Raw genomic sequence first — 12,039 nt, 5'->3', positions numbered from 1 at the left:
CCCGGCCAGGGGCGGAGCTCGGGCTCCCGCCCACAACCACTCCCCTCTCTTCCAGGGAGGAGAGTCTCTGTCTCAGTGGCTCTGACCTATCACCACCCAGGCCACCACTGCCCTGATCATTGGCCACCTCTGTAGGGCTGCAGGTTCTCCCCTTACCTTAAAGATCACCTCCCACTTTTTATTCTGGACAATGAGCCCCAATTTTCTGTTCTTGTTTTCAATTTGCTAATATTATTATTAGGGCTTTATAGTTTATTGTAAGCCACTCTGGATATTTCTGAAAATTGAATTGCTTAAATACATAAATAAATTGTTTGCTCTAAGGAGTCTAACTTTCATAGGATGAGAATCTTTAGGACAGGGATGGGGAACATGACAATGTTGGACTCCCAGCTCCCATAAGCCCCTGTGAGCATAGTCAATTGCTGGGGGTGATGGGAACTGCAAGCCAACAACATCTGAAGGAACACAGGTTTTCTGCAGGATGCCTTACTCTGCCATTTTGTTTCTTACAATAATTTATACTAAATGCCAGAATAAGTGCATAATGATGTTCTGGCAATACTGACTTGCAGATGATGGGGAGTAGAATGAATCATAAACTGTTGTAAACCGGGGTTGGTTTGTTTTTAGAAGAAACATTCATTATTGTAAAGTTGTCTTGTTAGGACCTAATATTTTTCAAAGTAATTGAAATTGGGCGTTTTCTCCCTCCCCAAGTCTGCACACACCTCTATCGTTCAAAGAGCAAGCGGCTAATCTACCTGAGATCAATTCTCTTCAGACAAATCTCTTCTCCCTAATTCCCCTGTTGCCGTAGCAACAGCCAACTCCATCTGGCCTGACTCAGCTCCCAGCGAAATTGGAAACTGCCCTGTTTTCCATGATCTGTTAATTTATTTAAAAATGCAAAGATATGAAAGCAAGTGCATGACCCTAGGTGAGCTTATCCTTGCAACAGCTACCTATTAGCCTTGAGGTTTATCTTGACTACCAAAATGGCGTCTTCAGGCCTTCCGGAAAAATCTTGCCTTTGGTTCAACACACAACTAGAAAGGCTGCAGTTCTTGCAGCCATCTGCTGAACTTCAGCCAAGCGGTGGACTTTCGGTAGGTCTGCAGATGCTGATCAGACAGGACAAGAGGAAATGAGCAGGGGAAAGTGGTTCTTAATGTATCTGCTAGATCAGAGGTGGGCAACCTTAGGTTTGGGAACCAATTACAGGCCTCCAGGCCTCAGAAGACTTCCCAAGGCAACCCCACATGGTTTTGCCTGGCGAGAACTGAAATAATCAGTGGCGAAGCTACCTGCTCCAGCACGGGAAGTGGTGTACACCCGGGGGGCATGGCTGGTGCGCATCCAAAGGGGCGTGGCGCGTGTCCCAGGGGGTGTGGCGCGCCACCCGTGGGGGGCGTGGCACACATCAGGAGTGTGTGCGGCAAATGGCGAGCATCTCAGGGGTGTGCGCCAAGCACCGAGCGCCCCACAGAGAAGGATGTGTGAGTGTGTCTAGAAATTACCCTACTGTAAAGGTAAAGGGACCCCTGACCATTAGGTCCAGTTGTGGCCGACTCTGGGCTTGCGGCGCTCATCTGGCTTTATTGGCTGAGGGAGCCGGTGAACAGCTTCCAGGTCATGCGGCCAGCATGACTAAGCCGCTTCTGGCAAACCAGAGCAGCACACGGAAACACCGTTTACTTTTCCGCCGGAGCAGTACCTATTTATCTACTTGCAGTTTGACGTGCTTTCGAACTGCTAGGTTGGCAAGGAGCTGGGACCGAGCAACGGGAGCTCACCCTGTCCCGGGGATTCGAACCGCCAACCTTCTGATCGGCAAGTCCTAGGCTCTGTGGTTTAACTCACAGTGCCACCTGCGTCCCACCCTACTGTACAAAGGGGGGGGGAATACATGCATTTGTCTCTGGCCCCACTCACTACTGACATGTGGCCCCCATAGGGTCTCTCAGAAAGGAATGTGGCCCTCAGGCTGGGAATGGATCCCCTCCCTGTGCTAGATTTTTCAAACTTAAGGGAAAACTTGGGCACCAGAGGGAGTTTTTTTGTAACCCGTGGCGGAGGATCTCAGACTAACTTACTACCCCACTCCCTGCATCTAAAAGCAGATCTCTCTCCAATAGCTACTGACTTCAGCGGATTTAACTGTGTAGAGTCAGTTGAACTATATGAGGGGAAAATGGAACCAAAGACTTTTGAGTGTTAGATTGAGCATTGTTAACAAACTCCTACAGATCCCCCAAGTGTTCCTATTTTCCAGGGACTGTCCCGGATTTACAGAAGCCACCCCAGGTTCTAATTTGATCCTGGAATGTCCTTCTTTTCCTTGTTGTTTAGTCATTTAGTCGTGTCTGACTCCTCGTGACCCCATGGACCAGAGCACGCCAGGCACTCCTGTCTTCCACTGCCTCCCGCAGTTTGGTCAGACTCACGTTTGTAGCTTCGAGAACACTGTCCAACCATCTCATCCTCTGTCATCCCCTTCTCCTTGTGCCCTCCATCTTTCCCAACATCAGGGTCTTTTCGAGGGAGTCTTCTCTTCTCATAAGGTGGCCAAATTTTTGGAGCCTCAACTTCAGGTTCTGCCCTTCCAGTGAGCTTTTCCTTAGGATATTCCTATTTTCATAGGAGAAATGTTGGAGGGTATGGAGTTATATGACCCCTGAGCCAAGGAGATAAGTAACTATGCCACCTTTAGAAGACAATTGAAGGCAGCCCTGTATAGCGAAGGGTTTTTATAAATGTTTTATTATGTTTTCATATATGTTGGAAGCTGCCCAGAGTGGCTGGGGTAACCCAGTCAGATGGGGTGTGTGTGTAAATAATAAAATTGCTATTATTATGCAATAGTAAGTCCCTATTTTCATTGGAGAAATGTTGGAGGGTATGCTCTTACAGGCACAGCAAGTCATGATGTATGTACTCGGTTTTTTTCTGGCTCTCTAACAATAACAGTGTTATCATTGCATAAAATATTTATACATCAACAACATAAAAATATGCTAATAGTGACAGGCCTCTGCCTCCTGAGACATTTTCAGCATGCACTGAATATGTGTGTCTGCGTCAAGAAATTTGTCCTGCCACGGTCCTGTTAAACGAGAGGAGGGATTTCTTTCATTATGTTAAGACTCTTAGGCTGGCGTTCGAAGCAAAATATAAAATATTCCTGGGACAGTTTACAAGGGAAAATAAAAAAGTATACAACACAGTACAGTGGTACCTCGGGTTACATACGCTTCAGGTTACATACGCTTCAGGTTACAGACTCCGCTAACCCAGAAATAGTACCTTAGGTTAAGAACTTTGCTTCAGGATGAGAAGAGAAATCGTGCTCCGGCGGCACGGCAGCAGCAGCAGGAGGCCCCATTAGCTAAAGTGGTACTTCAGGTCAAGAACAGTTTCAGGTTAAGAACGGACCTCCGGAACGAATTAAGTACTTAACCCGAGGTACCACTGTACAGTGAAAAAAATAAAATAAATAAAATGAAAGAGTAAATGCAGCATAACATAGTCAAAAGATAAAGGGACTAGGGAGAACATCTGCTTGGTGAGGAGGGTTGAAGGTCAGTGGTAGAGCATTTGCTTTGCATGCAGAACGTCGTAGGTTCAATCCCCAACATCTCCAGGTTGGGCTGAGAGACACTCTTGTCTGAAAAACTGGAGATGTTCTAGTAGTCAGTATAGACCAGGGATGTACAATTTGTGGCCCTCCAGATGTTGTTGAGATTCCTGTTTCCATCATCCCATACTACTCACCAGGCTGCTGAGTTTCGTAACATCTGGAAACCAAAGGCTCCACATTCCTAGCTTAGACAATACTGGGCAAGATGGGCCCAAAGGTCTTATATGTTCAAAAGAAGCTTCCTTTGTACTAATGCAGAAGATGCATCAAGCCTCCCTGAGGAGAAGCTTCTACATATCGAGAGTGCTCTGTCCTCCATTACCAATTGCCTCACCTCACATAGCAGGATGATGGCTTCAAAGAAGTCTCCAGTTGAGGGCAAGCTCATGGTGAGCATCTACAGACCCCCAAGCCATGTAGGGCATGGAAGGTGAACACTAAACTTTGAGCTGTGTCCAGAAATGGAACAGATGGCAATGTGGCACTGGTAAGATATCTAACTTAACTGGTTCCAGTTGACAGCCTAGCAGCTGTATTCTTGCCTAGTCTTTTCCATGTTTTTAGCTTGTTATGTTTTATCTGTGTAAGCCACCTTGAGTCCTGGACTGGGGAAAAGCCAGGATATAAATCAATATCACAATAATGCTAACAATATTCTGAGATAACTGCAATTTGTGAACAGATTTCAAAGGTAGACTCCGCGTATATTAATTTACAGTAGTCTAATCTGAAAGTTAACAAAGCATGGATAACAGTCTGGGCAGGCTATTCCTGTCTAGTTGAGGCATAATACTTGGTTCAGACATTTTGCCAGGGGCAGTTGGGGGCTCTGGGTAGTTCCAACTGAACTCAGGATTCCTGAGTTCATGGGATAAGTCTCAGCTTCAGCCATGAACTAATTTCTTACATATTCTGTGGGAATGTTCAGGGATGCAGGAGAGGATATATTGTTTTATTATAGCCTTTCCAACTTGTGTTAACAAGTTCACAATTTAGCAGAGTAACATTTCCCTTTTAAAACTTGCAGCAGATGTGTTTGCTCAGGTTTGCTAAAGCCTCTATAATAACTGCTCTGGTATTTCCCCCTTATTCCCTCATAAAAGATAAGACACGACACAGTCTTCTATAAAAGTATAAAAAGAGTTTACTCATGTTCTGTTCACAATTGGATCCCAGAAGGCAGACTTAGCTTAGAAAAGTTACATACACCTGGAAACTATCTCATAAGGAGACAATCCCTTTGTCCTCTCTTGGCTGGAAGCCAAGAGACCATCTTTGGGTAAGCAGATGTTCCTTTTCGATGCATGTAGTCAAAGAGAGAGAGAGATGGCTGTCCTGCCCTGTGCCATGCCCAACTCTAGTCACATGCAGAGGAAGTCTGTCCCAGCCCAGAAGGAAACAGGAAGTTTACCTACTGGCTGGACAAACATTCCTCCCCATGTGTAAACATGTTCACTCTAGGAATGTTGCACTTGACTGCTCTTGTGTTTCACATCCCACACATTCTCCCTATTGCTGCTGCATCAAAGTCCATGGCAGAATGTGGCAGCCGTGTCAGGGTTGAAGTCAGATGCAGGTCAACAAGCAAGAAGCAGAGTTTTTCAGAGCAGTTAACTCTTTATTAAAAGAAACAGCATACAATACTGCCCAGTAAGTCTTGCACCTATAGAGCAGTCGCTGGGACTGACAGTCCCCCCCCCTTGAAGACTGCCAGATGTTTCCCAAGCAGTCTCAAACTGCTTTCGGGCATCTCTAATCTCTGTTCCACTCTGTACATTACTCTGTGTGTCCTTGGAGACAAGGTTGGTGGGGAGTATGCCATAGTAGGAAGGCAGGCTCCCTGTTTTCTTCTGAAGCCTCTTGACCCTCCTCCTCTATTTCAGCCTCTGAGTCTAAACTGCTCCCTGTCACAGGCTCTCTGTGTTCACTAAATCATGTTGCCCCTTAAGTATCTAACATATGGTTACCAGATGTCCCCGTTTCCCGGGGACAGTCCCCAGACTTACAAATCTGTCCCAGGACAAAATCTGTCCCCGGAATGTCCCTGGATTTCATTTAATGTCCCCGGATTTATATTTTAAGTGTTCTAGATTTATTAGTAGGGAATGAATGTTGCATAATTGGTTCAATGGCACAAGACACATCATATGGGGACTTCAGGTGAGGCAAAATGGTGGGTGCCATGGCAGCAAGCAGCTCCTGAAGCCAGCCATAGGCAACTGTGCCACCAGGCTGGCTCTGGGCTGCTGAGACTGCTGCTGCTGCCACCACTGCTGAAGGGGAACTAGGGACACCTGGCACGTCAACTAGGGGAAGCACTGACACCCTCCCCCCATGACCCAAATCGAGCCAGGAGCAAGAGCACCTGGCCACCTGGCCAACTGCCCAGTGGCGCTCCGGGGCCAGGAAAACCCCGGAGCCGACGCAGGGAGAAGGAGGAGAGGAGAAGGAGAAGGAAGAGAGAGAAAGAGGAAGGAGAAAAAATAGGGGAGCCCCGATCTTGCCGTGCCACTGCCACCGCCGCTGAGGGGGAAAGGTAGGAGAGCACCGGGAGGGCAAGGACACATGTCCAAGCCCAGGCCCAACCTGAGCCTACTCCATGGTGGCTAGCGCTCCAAGAAAGCAGGCTGGGGCCCATAGGAAGGCCGTGCAACAGAGGAGACCACAGAACAGAAGATATTACTTCTTATTTTTTAAAAAACAACAACTCTTTTTTAATAAATTTTTTTCTCTTTAAAAAAAAAAGTGTCCCTGGATTCTTTGAAAAAAATCTGGTAACCTTAATCTAACAACTCCTACCATTTTTCTCCCTCTGATCTCTGCTCTGTACCACCACCAATCCCCTGGCTCTGAGCCTTCCTCTTCTGGGGTTTCCCTTAGGGGTTCCCCAGCTGGTGCTTTGCACTACTCCTCTGAATCCAGCCAGTCGCTGACAACTAAGTAGCGGGAAAACAGGTAAGGCCAGGCTGTCCTTTCAAACATCTCTGTTTAAATGCTACATTCGCAAGTCTGGAATAACCACCACGTATCAACCACTATAGCAAGACCATTACACAAAGGTCCAAAAGCCACTAACATTAACCACAGCAACCCCTGGCCAATGAATTGTGGAATCAAGCCTGCAATAACTATTGTACCCCCAAATCCTATATACTGAATTCTGCATATAAGGCTGTCTGTCAGGTTGTTATGATGAGCTCTTTAATAGCCAGTTAAAATTTCCTAAAGCGAATAGGTATAATTCCACCTAGACAGCTTTTAAACCGCCCCCCCCCCCATTTCATTAATGTTATGGAATCTAAATGTATGTCCTAATTGGGCATCGTTCCTGGTGGGAATATTTCCTAAAATTAAAACCAGGGCAAATATATGCATTATGCTAATGCCAATTGACTAGAGAGCTAGATTGTATCAGTACCTACAAGGTGTAAGACAAGAATAAAAAGACTTTGCTGAAAGTGGGAGCCTTGCCTCTGTATTGGCGTTCATTCCCACCCCCCACCAACCAAATACAAGTGGGCAGCTATGTGAGTTTAATGGCCTGGCTCGCCTGTCCTTCCTTCCTTCCTTCCTTCCTTCCTTCCTTCCTTCCTTCCTTCCTTCCTCCCTCCCTCCCTCCCTCCCTCCCTCCCTCCCTCTGAAATTCTCTTGTTTGAATTATCAGAATCCAATGGTGCCACTCTGACTCAAGCTTTTCTAATTACGTGAAGGAATCAGATGCCCAAATAGGACCGTTGGCCCACACAGATGAGAAGTGGCGGGTGGAAGCAGTATTAGAGTGGTTGGAGCTGATATTACAGAGCAGTGCGAGCTGGTACCGATTGCGACTGGTAGGGTAGAAAGCAAGGAGACCAACAGATTGAGGGAAAACCAGTGATGGGCACAGCCACTCCCTGTTTAGTTGCATGTAAGAAGGCAGGCAGGTGGGCAGTGGCTGAGGGCAGGCTGAGTTGTTGGGGCACTACACTCGAGTAGGACCCTGGCAGAGACACATGCCTTACTGGCATGTTCTCTCCCTCCTGGTCTTTCGTTTGGGAGCTTCAAAAGCTTTCTTCTGCCCAAACATCACAGCCAACCGTCACCGGAACACTTAGGGATCCGCAGAGCCTGCACAGTTGTGTAACAGAACCCAAGCAACTCAGCATTTTGGCTAATCTACTTTATTTACATATAAACACACACGGAGCACTGCAACATGGCTCCCTCTCTCTCCAGCATCAGACAGCAAAGAGAAAAAGAACAAAGGACAATAGTCCCACTTCATGGAACACAGTAACACAAACATCCTGTCTCCGTCACTTCCCACTCTGTGGAGTCAAAACATAAACCATCATGTGAAAGACAACAATCCTATGACTGCAATCACGAAACCAGGAATTCTAATAGTGGCTGAGGGCAGGCTGAGTTGTTGGGGCAGCGCCCCATGTGCCCTAATCAGAGGTAGATTTTGTTGTTGTTGTTTAGTCGTTTAGTCGTGCCCGACTCTTCGTGACCCCATGGACCAGAGCACGCCAGGCACTTCTGTCTTCCACTGCCTCCCGCAGTTTGGTCAAACTCATGCTGGTAGCTTCGAGAACACTATCCAACCATCTCGTCCTCTGTCGTCCCCTTCTCCTTGTGCCCTCCATCTTTCCCAACATCAGGGTCTTTTCCAGGGAGTCTTCTCTTCTCATGAGGTGGCCAAAGTATTGGAGTCTCAGCTTCAGGATCTGTCCTTTCAGTGAGCACTCAGGGCTGATTTCCTTTGGAATGCATAGGTTTGATCTTCTTGCAGTCCATGGGACTCTCAAGAGTCTCCTCCAGCACCATAATTCAAAAGCATCAATTCTTCAGCGATCAGCCTTCTTTATGGTCCAGCTCTCACTTCCATACATCACTACTGGGAAAACCAGAGCTTTAACTATATGGACCTTTGTTGGGAAGGTGATGTCTCTACTTTTTAAGATGCTGTCTAGGTTTGCCATCGCTTTTCTCCCAAGAAGCAGGCGTCTTTTAATTTCGTGGCTGTTGTCACCATCTCCAGTGATCATGGAGCCCAAGAAAGTAAAATCTCTCATTGCCTCCATTTCTGAGGTAGATTTAGTACTATGAAACTAAAGAAATTTAAGCTACAGGGCCCCTAATTCTGGAGGGGCCAAAGAAGCAACTTAAGTCCACATTGCTTAAAATTTTGGGTCTAGTAGACCCACTTTGAGTGGCACAACTCAAATTGTTTTTTGTTGTTGTTGTATATATTTCAACAATCCTGAAGTTTGACAGTCAGTAGCACAGAAGCTATGAAGGTGTAGTGATCAGTCATGGAAGAACCCCAGTGAAGAAGACAACAGTGGTTACCTAAACTTCATTGCTGGTTGTGAAGGGGCTCATGGGAATTGTATTCCAAACAGCTGGAGTGCATCAGGTGGTGAAGGCTATTGCATAGGATTACTGCCTCAGACTGCAGTCCTACCGTCCCTGAAGTTGATAGCTTAATGGGGTGGGGTTGGTGCTTCTGTATCAGCCACTGCTAGTAGATAGAAGTGTTGACAGAGAGGGAGGAGGTCTGCCATGCAGGGACCCCCAGCTGCACCCAGATAGCAACAGCAACAGCAACAGCAGCAGCAGCAGCAGCAACAACAACAGCAACAGCAACAGCAACAGCAACAACTTCACTTCTCACAGTGAGGGAACCGTCAGAAGACCCTAAGAGCTGGACCTCAGTGTCCGGACTGAACGATGGGGCTGGAGATGCTCCTTCAGGTATACAGGACTGAGGCCACTTAGGGCTTTAAAGGTCAGCACCAACACTTTGAATTGTGCTCAGAAACGTGCTGGGAGCTGAACTGAAAGCTACAAATAATGGTTCTATCACAGCTGGTAGCAAACACAATCCCCTCCCAACAAGATTTTTTTTTGGGGGGAGCAGGGATACCTCCCATGACCAGGGTCACCTGATCATGGTGACCCTCAACTACATCAGCAGAGTTAAAAAAAGAAGGGAGAAGCTTCTCCACCTTCCACCCTAGCTGGTATGAGCTGGCAGGTCTTGAGATACGGTGATGAATTTGCCACTCTGCTCCTTCACAACCTCACTTGGGCTTGAATTATTGGCTACTGAAGAGGGCTCTAAACTTACAAGAATGATGCTTGTTGTTGTGCTCCACCATCTGCCTTTACAAATTCATTTAGGGTCATTGTTGCTTACCAGAAGGTAGAAGGGGGAAGGGTGAGGTGGTGGGGAGGTTGACGCAGTGCAAATCCATGGCCAGGCGTGCTGGATTGGCTCCACTGGTGTGTTTGCATCACACCAACTTCCCCACTTCCTTGCCCATCCCCCTGTCCCTCCTGACAAGCAATAGGGTCCCATCTGTCAGGAAGCTAGTATAGTTGCTCTGCCCCACCCAGAGAGCCACTTCTGGCTATATGCTCATAAGAACTATGGTAGTTATTGTGCATTTAGATCTGGCCATTGAAAGTGTTTATCTATTGTTTCCTCATTCAGCGGCCAATATCAGCTGCTTCCCAAGAAGCCACATGGGTATTAAGAGCTGGTATTATTCCTTCCCCATTGTTTATTCTGGCAAGTGTCTCATGGCATGAAGCTGAATCATAGGACAAATAACAGACAATTTATTGAAGATCTCTCTCTCTCTCTCTCAATTATTACTTGCCAAATCCATTACTGAACAGGGTTATTTTCTTGGTCCTTTCAACAGCCCACATTAATGAGATTCATGGGGTTAATCTTCCTTTCTGTGAAGAGAAAAAACCCACCACATTTTGTAATGAAAAAATGTGGCTAATTTTATTAAGTGGGATCTAGCACTGGTATTGAATCATCTCTATTTGGAGTGTGCATCTATAATTCATCCTTACAAAGGGTTAATAGTTTCCCCACTGGGCATCTCCATAGTGAATTATTCATCCCAGTCTGTCCTGCCAAGAAAGAAGACTAAATCTCTTGCATATTTTTGCAGCCTTTATAGGGGTGAACTTGGACTGAATTTTGAATTTTGGTATCCTGGAAATCTTCAATAATCACTCATCCTCATAAACTCTGTGCTGGGGTGCTACTGAGCTACTAGATTCTGCAAACATTTTCTCTGTGACACACACACACCAGTGATCAAAATTCTGTCTCATTATAGTGTGGTCAACAGACAGAACAGGGCTATCCAAATAGAAAGAGGCTTGATTTCAAACGATATGGGTGGAAACATAGGAAGCTACATTAAATCAGCTCAGACTTTATTGTCTACTCTGTACTGTCTATTTCATACTGCTTATTTGGACTGGTAGCAGCTCTTCAGAGTCACAGTTAGAGATGTAAGAAGGCAGCAAATTTCTGGTCCAACCTGCATTTATTACAATAAGTGCTGTTTCTATTCTGTCACAAGTTTGGCTTCTGCCAAAAATACTGCCTGCCTGTGCTTGAATTTAATGATGCCATTAATGACATCATTGATTCTATCATTCCACACCATTTTTGTTGTTGTTGTTTAGTCGTGTCCAACTCTTCGTGACCCCATGGACCAGAGCACGCCAGGCACTCCTGTCTTCCACTGCCTCCCACAGTTTGGTCAAACTCATGCTGGTAGCTTCGAGAACACTATCCAACCATCTCATCCTCTGCCGTCCCTTTGTCCTTGTGCCCTCCATCTTTCCCAACATCAGGGTCTTTTCCAGGGAGTCTTCTCTTCTCATGAGGTGGCCAAAGTATTGGAGCCTCAGCTTCACAATCTGTCCTTCCAGTGAGCACTCAGGGCTGATTTCCTTCAGAATGGATAGGTTTGATCTTCTTGCAATCCATGGGACTCTCAAGAGTCTCCTCTAGCACCATAATTCGAAAGCATCAATTTTTCAACGATCAGCCTTCTTTATGGTCCAGCTCTCACTTCCATACATCACGACTGGGAAAACCATAGCTTTAACTATACGGACCTTTGTTGGCAAGGTGATGTCTCTGCTTTTTAAGATGCTGTCTAGGTTTGTCATTGCTTTACTCCCAAGAAGCAGACATCTTTTAATTTCGTGGCTGCTGTTACCATCTGCAGTGATCATGGAGCCCAAGAAAGTAAAATCTATCACTGCCTCCATTTCTTCCTCTTCTATTTGCCACCATTTACTTCAGCACAAAGGTCATTTATTTAGATGCAAAGGAAACATCGGGGGGTGGGTGGGTGGCTTTTTTTTGGAATTAGTTTTGTTTGTGGAGTGAAAAACAACAGCAACAGTGAACACCAATCATATTTGCTGACCTGATTTCTGTTCCTGGCCATGCGAACTGTGGCAATTTTGGTGCGGCCTAGGGTTGAATTCTCTGCCATCCCTAGTCTCATGCAGAGGTCTTTCTCATCCTACACGATCCTTTGAACTCTAGATGCTGGTGAATGAACCCATGTACAAAGGATGCAATCTAC

This window comes from Podarcis raffonei, chromosome 3, assembly GCF_027172205.1.
Source record: "Podarcis raffonei isolate rPodRaf1 chromosome 3, rPodRaf1.pri, whole genome shotgun sequence".
Classification (NCBI taxonomy): Eukaryota; Metazoa; Chordata; class Lepidosauria; order Squamata; family Lacertidae; genus Podarcis; species Podarcis raffonei.
Note: the sequence above shows the minus strand (reverse complement) of the source record.